This window comes from Ovis canadensis, chromosome 7 (assembly GCF_042477335.2).
Source record: "Ovis canadensis isolate MfBH-ARS-UI-01 breed Bighorn chromosome 7, ARS-UI_OviCan_v2, whole genome shotgun sequence".
Lineage (NCBI taxonomy): Eukaryota > Metazoa > Chordata > Mammalia > Artiodactyla > Bovidae > Ovis > Ovis canadensis.
In genome coordinates, this window is record NC_091251.1 from 92,653,643 (window position 1) to 92,667,798 (window position 14,156).

Here is a 14,156-nt window from a genome sequence, read left to right on the forward strand (position 1 = left end):
GCTCACTCTTTCTTCAGCCACTTGCACTGGACTGAGCGTGCGATGAGATGACAAGCCTCAGTGGTAGACTTGTCGGAGATGCAGATCAAGAGAGAAGTTCAAGATCATTCAATTTCTGGTTACATGTGGATATCTCTAAGTGTGGCTGATTTTACCTTAAGAGAGATGTAATACTTTTAAAATATTTTTGTGTTATTATTCATAATTTATTTAACAATAGTTATTTGTAACCTCTTGTGCCAACCACTATGCTGATGACAGAGAAATACAGTAAATAAGACAGACATAGTCTCAATATTTCAGGCTGTGGAGATATATGGACAAAAAATAAGAATTAAATTCCATTGTAATTAGAGCTATGATGGAGGAAGCAGAGCAATCAGAGAGCATAAAAAGAGGGTGCAAAACAAGGGAGGGAGATGAGGAAGACTGCCTGGAGGAAAGGATGTCTAAGCAGAGACAAGAAAGAAGACTAGGAATTCACCAGCTGAACAGGAGAGGTAGGAAACAGCAAGGCAGGGAATTCCTTGGGAGTTCCGGTGGTTAAGACTCCATGCTTTCCCTGCCAAGGACCTGGGTTCAATCCTTGGTTGGGGAATTAAGATCCCACAAGCCACTTGGTGTGGCCAAAAAAGAAAAAAAAAAAAGAAAATGTAAGACAGAAAGAGGAGCATGAACTAGAGCTACGAGGCAGGAGAGAACAGGAAAGTGAATGTTCAGAATGACTGGAACATGGAATATGTGAAGATTGGGAGGGACAAGGCTAGAACAGAAATCAGGTGCAAGATTACTTAAACTACATCAAGGAACTGAGAGCAGTAAGGTACTAAGGGAAGATTTTAAGGAAGTGAGTGACAAGGTCAGGCTTGCATTAGGAAGTGTGTTACTATAAACTAAGCCTGAAAAGACAATGACCTCCACTAAAGAAGTAACAGTAAGAAAGGAAGTAGAATAGGTGGGTTTTGTTTTAGTTGTATTTCAAGCACCACTGAATTGTCCAAGTGAATACATCTACTGGGCAGTTAAAGCCAAGTAAAATCCATGGATCCCATATATAAATTTAGGAGCTCTGGTAATCATTGAGTATAAAGTAGAACACTGCAGCTGTATCAAAGATATTAAAAGAAACAGGTATGATGGATACTTTTTATTGTTCCATCATGAGCTTGAGTTGATTTAATATTCTGTTCTGGCTTCCTGCCCTTACTTGCTGTATCAAGACCTCTCCAAGGCTTGGTGTTTATTCTGAAGCAGATCCTATCTGCTCAACACTTCTACATCCTTTTCACTCCAGGCGGTTACCAGGGCTACATGTGAGAAAAGTGAAGGCAGCATGGAAGCTCATATTTTTTGCTAGAAACAACACAAACAACTAATGCGTTAAGTGTTTGGAGCAGGGTAACACCTAAACATCTTTTACTGCTGCCACAGACACAGTCTCATAACTCTCTCTTCTGATCCTAATTCATCCTTGTGAAAACCTTCAGGTGTTCTAGAGAAGAGCCCAGCCTTGACTAGAATGATGGTATCCTCTGTCTGAACATAAGTTGGGTTGACCTCTATTGTTTAGAAAACATGTTAGACCATCAAATTCAAACTTTAGTAAGCTTCTTTCAACTCCAAACTCCTCTGCATGCATGGGCATACTGAGTCGTGTCCAACTCTTTGCAACCCTACGCACTGTAACCCACCAGGCTCCTCTGTCCATGGAATTTTCCCTGCAAGAATGCTGGAGTGGGTTGCCACTTTCTCCTCTAGGGGATCTTTCTGACCCAGGGGTTGAATTTGCATCTCCCGTGTTTCCTGCATTGCAGGCATATTCTTTACCTCTGAGCCCCAAATTCCTCTATATCCCCCCACTTTTAGAAAGCACTAAACTGGTTTTCTAGTTTAGCACCAAACCTCTCTATATTTCAGTTTATATCTCAGTTACTCAGATATTGAGGTAAGTACAGACAACATTTTTTTTCATGTAAACCTCACAATGATCCTAGAAAGGATACTGGGGTTTTAAGAGGTTAAATAGCTTTCCCAAGCTCATGGAGCCCACATTCTTTAGCTATAGTGGCTCCCATTTTCTATTATCTTACTCTTTATGGTAACAATAATTACCACAAAGACAATTAATATGTTGCTGCTGCATAGTCGCTTGAGTCATGTCCAAGCGACCCTATGGTTGCAGCCCGTCAGGCTCCTCTGTCCATGGAATTCTCCAGGCAAGAATACTGGAGTGGGTTGCCATGCCCTCCTCCAGTGCATCTTCCCAACCCAGGGATTGAACCCAGGTCTCCTGCATTGCAGGCAGATCCTTTACCACTGAGCCACCAGGGAAGCCCAATTAATATATACCAAGCATTTATTATGCCCTAGAAACTCAATGATACACCTGACATAAATTTTGGCATTTAATCCTCTCAACAATTTTATGAAGTGTTGGGTTGGCCAAAAAGTTGATCTTGTGGAAATGTCTGAATGAACTTTCTGGCTACCTCAATACTATAGTCTCCAATCTTAAGATAAGGATTCTGAAGCCTATAAAAGTTGTCACTTTTTGACTGCACACAGATGATAAGTGGCAAAGCCAGGATTTGAACCCAAAAGCCTGGCTTCAGAGTCCTCACTGTAATCACTACACTTTGGTCAGGGTAGCCTCTGATGTCCCTCTTCCACTACTTAACCCCGGCTGCCACCTATTCAATGATTCAGTGATTTGTTCCTATACCATGGAGCCTTATCATATTTTATTTCACACAAGTTACAGCATTAAAATTATAGGTTTTGAATGGTTGTATTGAGTTCATCTGGTTTAACAAGTTTTGTCTAGCTTAAGCTCTAGAAGTAGCTAAGAAAGAAGAAGCAGGTAGAGCCAGTCACAGGTTGGCCCAGGACAAAGGTGAGGCCAAGAGATTTATTTTTCAACCCTGAAGGTACATGGAAAGAGCTGAGTCTTGGCTTTCCCTCCACAGCTTGGAGAGCTTAGTACCTTCCCACATAGCAGAAGCCACCTTTACCAGCAGGAGTCTCTGCTTCACAAAGCAATATTCTCCTTGGCTCTATTTTTGGCTCCAGAAACATGGAGCTGGCTGGATTACCTTTGCAGTGCTCAGGAGGAACTCTAGAGCCCAGATTTACCAGGAAAACAAAATAAAATAACATTTCATCTTTTTCTGGCTTTTTAAGGATTTTTTCAAAAATATCCTGAGCTTGAAAAGTGAAAGTTGCTCAGTCATTTCCGACTGTTTGTGACCCCATGGACTACACAGTCCATGGCATTCTCCAGGCCAGAATACTGGAGTGGGTAGCCTTTCCCTTCTCCAGGGGATCTTCCCAACCCAGTGGTCAAACCCAGGTCTCCTGTATTGCAGGCAGATTCTTAACCAGCTGAGCCACAATGGAAGCCCAAGAATATTGGAGTGGGTAGCCTATCCCTTCTCCAGGGGATCTTCCCAACCCAGGGATCAAACTGGGGTCTCCTGCATTGGAGGAGGATTCTTTACCAACTGAGCTATCAGGAAGCCCATCCTTAGCACCGTGCTACCCAAAGTCTTCAAGCTAACGCACAAAACTTGGAAATGAACACTTGGCTTGCTTTTTTGTACCTGCCCCCTAGCTGTCTGGTAGTCCTCACCGCCTACTATGATAGCCCTCATAGTACCTATGTATTGCCTTTCAAGCCCCTCATTCAGGTCTATTCATGCTGAAGATTCTGAACTCTTCTCTAGATCTCCTTTCCCACATGCCAAGGTGTCCCTGATAATGCTAGAATTTTTAAGAATTAAATAACAGGCAACTCAAAACAATATAGATCCTTACCTTCCCAGTATAGAAAAGTACATGATGAATATGGAATAAATGGATCAACCACAGTACAACTTGGTTGCTGGAAAATAGAAGTAAAGAAAGACTGGAAGGATGAAAAAGGAAAGAGGTAAAGAAAAAAGAGAAGTTGTTAATAAGCTTTCTCTATATGGTGTAATATATGCTTTCACATGTTCCCCTCTTAATAGTACCCTTAGGCAGCCTCCTTGAACCACACCAGTGAGCATGAACTTTGATTTATTGAGAAAGTTCGGAGAGCCCTGGATTTCTGGTGTTAATACGTCAGGCATTTTACAATCCCTGTATAAGATTATCTGATATACATAAGAGAAAGAAGTATAAATGAAGCTTTATGTTCATCCTAATTCTTTCCCTCTGCCCTACCAACTTTTATGTCCAAATATGTCCCTCCCAGGCACACACCTCAGCCCTGAAATTACTGACAAAGCCTCTGCAGCCTGTGAGTGGGAAGGCTGAGACAAAGTGTAAGGAGAGGAAATAAATAATGAATGATAAGCTTGGCTGCTGACAGACTGTTGCCACAGCAGCAGAATCTGCAGAAGTTTAGATGCAATTCTGCAGATCTCAAGAGATCTTGAGAACAAGAGAAGGAAAAGAAAATATGTCCATCTTCAGTAGCTCCTTAACGAATCCACTCTTCACATGTGGTTGTCACAAGGCAACAAGACAGTCCCATGCAGTCCAAACGTTTGTGGTGGTCAGTAGTGTGATTGAAGTTGCGTGAGAACAGCTGCCTGCTCAGGAAAAGCTCACTTACTGGGCCTGAAATGTTCTATTCATTCACCAAACCTTAATGATTTCTCAGTTTCAACATCATCATATCAGGGCAACCATATTATACCAGTTAGGTGCTCACATTTGAGTGATTTGAATAGAAAAGGGATTGATTAAAGGCTAAGAGTTGGACTATAAAGAAAGCTGAGTGCCAAAGAATTGATGCTTTTAAACTGCGGTGTTGTAGAAGACTCTTGAGAGTCCTTTGGACAGCAAGGAGAGCCAACCAGTCCATCCTAAAGGAAATCATTCCTGAATATTCATTGGAAGGACTGATGATGAAGCTGAAACTCCAGTCTTTTGGCCACCTGATGTGAAGAACTGACTCATTTGAAAAGATCCTGATGCTGGGAAAGACTGAAGGCAGGAGGAGAAGGGGTCAACAGAGGATGAGATGGTTGGATGGCATCACTAACTCAATGGGCATGAGTTTGAGCAAACTCCGGAAGTTGGTGATGGACAGGGAGGCCCGGCATGCTGCAGTCCATGGGATCACAAAGAGTCGGACATGACTGAGCAACTGAAATGAACTGAACTGAAAGGCGAGGGGGGAAGGAAGAGAGTGATGTCAGCAAGATGTTGGACTAAGAAGCTTCAGGCCCTCCTTCCCCACAGAGACACCAAGTTAATAATACATGGACCAGAATACCTTTGTGAGAACTCTAGGGACCAGTTAAGAAGCCACAGCACCCAGGTCACTATGAAACAAGAAGAGCTTTCAACAACAGGGGTAGGTAAATTTACAGCATTTGGCATACCCATCCCTGTCCTTCCTCTGTGCAGCATAGCGCTGAGCAACTGGGAAATCTCTCAGACCAAGGCTCCCTTTTAATATGGAATCAAAAGAGTGGGCCGTATGTCTAGCATTCTAGCTTGTCTGGAGGGTTACCTGAAGGACTGGTTTCTATCTAGCCTGACTTGGACCACTGAAGGCACTTGTACCAGAGTTTGGAAACTGCTGAAAACAGAGGCAAGCAGTGTGTTAGAGCTGCAGAACCACAGGTAGGCGCTAGGAGGAGCAATAGGTCCGAAAAGGTTTGAGATTTCCTACAACTTGTAGTGGCACTGACCGGTGAGCACACAAAGACAGAGAGAGGTGGTTATTCTTTTTAAATTCTAGCAAAATATTATAAGGCACACAAAGAACATTGGAAACATTGGCCAATTCCATAATGAAAGTGAAACTCCAGAAACCGACTCTGAAGAAACACAGAATTATGAGCTGTCGTAATTATTATTAACTGGTATAAAGATGCTCTCAGTGAGGTAAAAGAGAACACAAGCAGAAAACTAAATGAAATCAGGAAATGATACCTAAACAATATGAGAATATCAACAAAGAGAAACTATAAAAAGAAGAACCAAACAAAAATTCTGGAGTTCAAAAATGCAAAAGTACTGAAAAATTCATTCAGTTCAGTTGCTCAGTCATGTCTGACTCTGTGACCCCATGGACTGCAGCATGCCAGGCTTCTCTGTCCTTCACCATCTCCCGGAGCTTGCTCCATGCCCACTGAGGTGGTGATGCCATCCAACCACCTCATCTTCTGTCATCCCCTTCTCTTCCTGCCTTCAATCTTTCCCAGTATCAGGGTGTTTTCCAATGAGTCAGTTCTTCACATCAGGCAGCCAAAGTATTTGTCTAAACAGTCATTAGAGGAGTTCAATATCAGACTTGACAGGCAGAAGAAAGAGCCAATGAACTTGAAGATAAATCATTTGAAACCATTGATTCAGAAAAGTAAAAAAAAAATTAAAAAAGAAGAAAACCAAAGATAAGGTACTTAATGTACACTGTCTGCAGGAGTAATATACATATTAGGGATCCACAGAATAAGAGAGAAGTTGGCTGAAAGCTTATTTGAAGAAATAATGGCAAAACTTCCCAAATCTGGGGAAATAAGTGAACATACAGATTCAAGAAGCTGAAAGAAATCAGTCCGGATAAATCTAACATAAACCACATTGAGCTTCATTGCAATCAACTGTCTAAACTCAAAGATAAAGAGAGAATCTTGAAAGTGGCAACAAAAGACAGTTTGTAACATGCAAGAGAGCTTTCATAAGATTATCAGCAGATTTCTCAGTGGATACTTTACAGGCCAGAACAGTGGCATCATATACTCAAAGCACTGAAAGGAAAAAAAAAAAAATCTATCAACCAAGAGTACCATATTCATTAAAATTATTCCACAAAAATTAAGGAAAAACTAAGACTCTTCCAGGTAAACTAAAACTAAAGAAGTTTATTGCTACTAGACTTGCTCCACAAGAATTATTAAAGAGTCCTTCAAGTTGAAACAAAAGGAGAACAGACAGCAACACAAAAATGTATGAAAACATAAGATTCTCCAGTAAAGGTAAATACATGGACAAATATATTAATAGTAACCTGTACTATTGTAATTTAGGTACACAGAACTTAAATGACAAAAACATTTTAAAGAGAACTATAGATCAGTATTAAAATATATATAATATCAAAAAATATAGTATGATATCAGTAACATAAAGTGGAGTGGTAAGGCTGTAAAACAGCGGAATTTTTGTGTGCAATTGAAGTTGTATCAGTTTCAAATAGAATGCTATCACTTTAAGATGTTTTTGTAATCGCAGTGATAACTACAGGAAAATGTTATGGGAGGTACCTAGTCAAATTCACAAAAACCAAAAATGGAATGGTGATTACCAGGGTCTGGAAAAGGGGGAGGAAAGTTGTTTAATGGGTATAGAATTTCCGATTTACAAGATGAGCAAGGTCTGGGGATCTGCATTAGAACCATATGAATTATTTAACACATCTGAACAATACACGTAAAAATGATTAAGATGGTAAATTTTATCCTTTTACCACAATAGGAAAAAGGCAATGCATGTGAAGGGAAAGTTCATGTTTAACTGGGTATAGAGTTCCAGTTTTGTGAGACGAAAAGAGTTTGGGAGATGGATGGCAGTGATGCTTGCATGACAATGTGCATGAATGTAATGCCATTGAACTGTGCACATAAAACTGGGTAAGATGGTATGACAAAAAAGCCACACATGCACAGCCTCACACACCAACATCAGAGCAGGTCTCAGCATTTGACTGAATAGACTACTGCCAAGCAGATAGAATTTGAGAGTAAAAAGGTTGCGAATAGCTCCAAATACTTGCCCTATTAACAAGGCTTCCATCATAGCTCAGTCGGTAAAGAATCTGCCTGCAGTGCAGGAGACCTCGGTTCTATTCCTGGGTTGGGAAGACACCCTGGAAAAGGAAATGGCAACCCACTCCAGTATTCTTGTCTAGAAAATCCCATGGATAGAGGAGCCTGGCAGACTACAGTCCATGGGATCATAAGAGTTGGACACGACTTAGTGACTAAACCACCACAATTAACAAGAAATTTTACCATTAAAGACTTAACATCTTAAAACAATATTTATAATAGGGTCATGACGGAATGGACTTCTCTGGTGGCTCAGATGGTAAAGAATCTGCCTGCAATGAGGGAGACCTGGGTTTGATCCCTGGGTTGGGAAGATGCCCCGGAGAAGGGAACAGCAACCCATTCCAGTATTCTTACCAAGAGAATTTCATGGGCAGAGGAGCCTGGCGGGCTACAAGGGCTACAAAGGCTGTGCACCAAAGAAATGATGCTCTTGAATTGTACTGCTGGAGAAGACTCTCAAGAGTCCCTTGGACTGCAAGGAGATCAAACTACTCAATCTTAAAGGACATCAATCCTGAATATTCATTGAAAGGACTGATGCTGAAGCTGAAGCAGCATCAGCAGTCCATGGGATCGCAAAGAGCCACACACACACGACAGAATACAGAATCTTACTCTAATGGTTTATCTGAAAAGCCTTTTAGTACAGAGACTACTTATAAAAGTATGGGCATGACTATTAGAATCAAGAAAGAATGTTGAAGCTACCACAGATCATCAAGAGAAGGAAGATACTGGGGCAAAAGGCAGAAATTGTGTTTGCTGTTGTTCCGCAGTCACTAAGTTGGGTCCAGCTCGGTGCAGCCTCGTGGACTACTGCAGCCCAGGCTCCTATGTCCCTCACTATCTCCCGTAGTTTGCTCAAATTCATATCCATTGAGTTGGTGATACTATCTAACCGTCTCATCCTCTGCTGCCTCCTTCTCTTTTTGCCTTCAATCTTTCACAGCATCAGAGTCTTTTCTAGTGAGTCGGCTCTTCGCATCAGATGGCCAAAATATTGGAACTTCAGCTTCAGCATCAGTCCTTTCAATGAATATTCGGGATTCATGTCCTTTAAGATTGAGCGGTTTGATCTCCTTGCAGTCCAACGGACTCTGAGAGTCTTCTCCAGCAGTGCAGTTCAAGAGCATCATTTCTTTGGTGTACAGCCTTCTTTATGGTCTAACTCTCACATCTACACATGACTACTGGAAAAACCATAGCTTTGACTAAAAAGACCTTTGTCAGCAAACTGATGTCTCTGCTTTTTTAATACACTGTCTAGGCTTCTCATAGCTTTCCTTCCAAAGAGCAAGTGTCTTTTAATTTCATGGTTGCAGTCACTGTCTGCAGTGATTTTGGAGCCCAAGAAAAGAAAATTCGTCACTGCTTCCACTTTTCCCCCTTCTATTTGCCATGAAGTGATGGGACCAGATGCCATGATCTTAGCTTTTTGAATGCTGAGTTTTAAGCCAGCTTTTTCACTCTCCTCTGCCAGAGTCCATTGACAGGCAGACCCAAGGAAAAGGGGCCACAGAATCATAACTATCATATTGTCAGGACACAGCCACCCCCCAAACCAGGTGCCTCAGGGAGGGAGAAAGTGGGAAAGAAATGTATTCCATTCTCTTCCCTCATCTTCCAGTCTCATGTTGGGGCTCTCCTCTGTGCAAATCCGACCAGAAGCAAGAGGGCAAAGGAGCCCAGTCAGTGCAGATGTCAGTCTCCCAAAGCAAAGCTAGACAAAAGCACAGCAAATGGATGGTGAGGCATGGCACAGTATTAGAGAAAATTTCTAGAGTCTTAAAGAATCTTTAAGGTCATCTGGGACAGACCACCAGGAAGTCTGTGTAAATTCTCTTTACTTTTCTAACTGATGTACCAAAACCTCCAAAGGCAACAAAAAGCATGGCCTCTGGAGTTAGGTAGGCCTGTTCCCCACTTCCAAGTTGTGTAACCTTGGGCAATTTACCTAACTTCTGAAAACAGGTTTCTTCTTTGTAAAGCAAGTGTCATAATAACAGCCTCATGAGGTTGTGGTGAAATTAAAAAATAAATACAGAGGTGAGGAGACTGGGCCCCTCCTTGATAGGGAGCTGTTGACCTAGTTAAGCATGGACAATTTGGTCACCAGATTCACAGTGCTACCTGAATTCCCAATTAGTTGAGTGGTTCATCAAAACATCTTTGTTTCTACTTAAACACCCATCAACTGATGCCTGGTAAAAAACATTTGATACATCTGCACAAACAATACTGTATAATAATATATAATATATAATAATATATATAATATAATATATAATAATATATAATTATTAATTTATATATTATATTAATATAATGTATAATATTAATAATTATATTATATATTAATATATTATAATATACTGTATACTGTATGTTTTAAAATGTGGTAGTTCTATATGTACATTGTATCTGAAATACAATGATCTCCAGATAATACTTATAATGTAAGATAGGGAAATAGGTAGATAGGTTGATAGATTATCTCTGGAGCAATTTACAAAGACAAATAACACTGGATACCATTGGAAAGGATTCGGGAAGATTGAGTTCAGGGGTAAAAGGAAATTTTAATTTTTATTATATAATCTTGATACCAAAAGTATTTTGATTTAGTATCTTATATTCTTCTGTTTATTCCATTTTCCCACAACCATTACACAATGCCTACTAGGTACACAACAAGGAGATCAAACTAGTCAATCCTTTAGGAAATCAACCCAGAATATCCACTGGGAGGACTGATGCTGAAGCTGAAGCTCTAATACTTTAGCCACCTGATGTGAAGAAACAACTCATTGGATAAGATCCCGATGCTGGGAAAGATAAAGGGCAAGAGGAGAAGAGGGTGACAGAGGATGAGATGGTTGGATGGTATCATTGACTGAATAGACATGAGTTTGAGCAAATTCCGGAAGATAGTGAAGAACAGGGAAGCCTGGTGTGCTGCAGTCCACGGGGCCACAAAGAGTCAGATATCACTGAGTTACTGAACAACAACAATACTAGGTGCTGGGAATACAAAAAAAAAAAAAAAAAAAAAGACACTATCCCTACTTGCGAGCAGCTCTAGCCTAGGTGACAAAAAAGCAAGTAGAGAACCATTATGCAATGTAATGTATGGCCTATCTGAGTTCCCTTATTCAAAATTTGAAGACACACACACACACACACACTCACCAATCGCCCCTTAAACTCCTTTCTCATTGCACGTATCACATTCTAACATCCTATGTATTTATTTACTTATGATATTTCTTGTCAGTTTTCTCCCCTTCCTTGCGGGTGAAAATTTTTGCCTGTTTTGTTCCCTGATAGATCTCCGATGCCTGGAATGGCAAAATTTTTCAGTGGATAATTGTTGAACTAATGTTGAATGAATAAATGTTATGTAATATAAAAGCATGAAAAAGAAGCTATCAGAACACAGCAGAAGAACACCAAATGTATGCATGGAGGTCAGTAAGGCTTCACAGAAGAGACATTTGTCCTAAGTCTTGAAGCAAACCTGAGTGGCACTGGCTGAAAGACCTAATGTTCAAAGAGCAAGTAAATGAGAAATATAGAAAGATGAAACATACAGAAACATACAGGGAACTGGAATTCCCAAGGTATAAAGGTATGAAGGAATGGCAGCAGAGAAAACTGAACGTATGCCAACAATCACGTGTTCCTGTTAACTGTTTATGTTGGGGAGGCAATGGTTTGTTGAAGACTTGTTATGGTGTTCTTTCTTCTATGTATGTTTAATTTTTTTTTCACAATGCAAAGCTAAGAATAAATGAGGGGCTTCTGTGGTGGTCCAAGGGTTAAGACTCCATGCTCCTGGTCCCTGGTTGGGGAATTCAGAGCCTGCAAAGATTCTGCCTGCCACACATTGCAGTCAAAATAAATAAATAAAAAGTTTTTTTTTTTAAATAAACCTTTGTAAAAGAAAAAAAGAATAAATGAGCAAGCAAACCACTTTTGGAAAGTATAAAAATGTTTTCTAGGGACTTTTAAGGAGTATAAAAATGCTTTTCTAGGCAAGGGAACATGACTGGTTACCAGCCACAAGTAACAGCAGCTAAGCTAGGGTGGCAGCAAGTGGTAGGTGAAAAAGGTAAATACCTTAGAGGAACACATAAGTCTGTAGTTTTTCCATTGTAAATGACAACTCAAGATTAAGTGTGAAAGGGAATTTTTACTGGTTCACACACTAGGAAGTCCAGGGAAGTATCTGGGCATTAAAAACTGCTGAATCTATAGCACAAGGAACTCTCCTCAATGCTCTGTGGTGACCTAAATAGGAAAGAAATCTAAGAACAAGTGGATATATGTATACATATGATATATGTAGATCAGTATATATGTATACTGATTCATTTTGCTGTACAGCAAGAAACTAAGCAACATTATAAAGTAACTATACTCCAGTAAAAAATTTTAAAATGAAAAAAAAAAACAAAACTGCTAGATCTAAGAACTTCATGGATAACACTAGAGCTTTGTCTCTCCCTTAAATAATTTTTGCTTCTGTTTCAATTCAGTTTTCAGATAGGATTTCCCTAGATTGTAAGAAAGATGGCCGTCAGTTGCCCCCACCTCAAATCCTCCCAACTTAAAGAGCCACTGTCTCCTAATGTCTATATAACTCTCAGGGAGAATTCTAACTCTCTGCCTGGGTCATGAGCGCCTCCCTAACCAATCACTATGGGGTAGAGAGATGGAATAATACGACTGGCCAGGCGAGGAAGAGGCACTGGCTGGAGAGGATGGAGGCCCAGATGCTCTTTATGGTGTACTGAGCACCCAATTCCAGTATGAGGGAAGGGGAGTTCCCCTACACCAACAAGCAGTTCTTGAGACACCAGCAATTAAGCTCCATTCTGACACTCTCTACCCAGAGATAGCATCAGATTCTACAGGTCCTACAAGACTGCCACACACACACCAGCCCCTCCCTCCCATTTCAGATGCCACTCACAATTCCAGGTTGTTATCTGTGCTTCTGACTAACTGGCTATAAATCAAAGGTTGCTGTGATCCCCCTCCCCACTTCCCCTCCTGTTTGATTAATTTGCCAGAGAGGTTCACAGAACTCAGAAAATCCACTTACTCTTTAGATTACTGCTTTATTATGAAAGGACACAACTCAGGAACAGCCAAATTGTAGAGATGCATACAGCAGGATGTGTGGGAAGGAGAATGGAGCTTCCATGCTCTCTTCAGGCATCCTATTCTCCCCAAATCTCCATATGTTCAGCAACCCAGAAGCTCTCTGAACCCTGAACCCTGTTTTTTTATGGAGGCCTCGTTACCCAGAAATGATGGACTAAATGAGTAACATCAGTGATTGGACTCCAGCTCCAACTCCTTTCCCTTTCCCCAGAGGTTGGAGGGCTGAGGACTGAAAATTCCAACCCCTTAATCACATGGTTGATATCTCTCCTGGCAATCTTGATTCCAGCTTGTGCTTCATCCAGCCTGGCATTTTGCATGATGTACTCTGCATATAAGTTAAATAAGCAAGGTGACAATATACAGCCTTGAGGTACTCCTTTCCCTATTTGGAACCAGTCTGTTGTTCCATGTGCGGTTCTAACTGTTGCTTCTTGACCTGCATACAGATTTCTCAGGAGGCAATTGCCGGGAGAAATATCAATAACCTTAGATACGCAGATGACATCATCCTTATGGCAGAAAGTGAAAAGGAACTAAAGAGCCTCTTGATGCAAGTGAAAGAGGGGAGTGAAAAAGCTGGCTTAAAACTCAACATTTGGGAAACAAAGATCATTGCATCCGGTCCCATCACTTCATGGCAAATAGATGAGGAAACAATGGATTCAGTGACAGACTTCATTTTCTTGGGCTCCAAAATCATTGCAGATGGTGACTGCAGTCATGAAATTAAAAGAAGCTTGCTCCTTGGAAAAAAAGCTATGACCAACCTAGACAGCATATTAAAGAGCAGAGACATTACCTTGCTGACAAAGATCAATCTAGTCAAAGCTATGGTGTCTCCAGTAGTCATGTATGAATGTGAGAGTTGGACTTGAGAGTCCCTTGGACTGCAAGGAGATCAAACCAGTCAATCCTAAAGGAAATCAGTCCTGAATATTCAAAGAAAATAAGTCCTGAATATTCATTCAAGGGACTCTCAAGAGTCCTCTCCAACACCACAGTTCAAAAGCATCAATTCTTCTGTGCTTAAGTGAGTTCCAAAAGTCATCTCATTAACATAAAAAAAGACACCTTCACTGCTTTCTTCATTCAGGAAATTTCAAGGGTCGTAGGAACTCTGTGTCAGCAACAGAGATAAAGATCAACTGTATATTT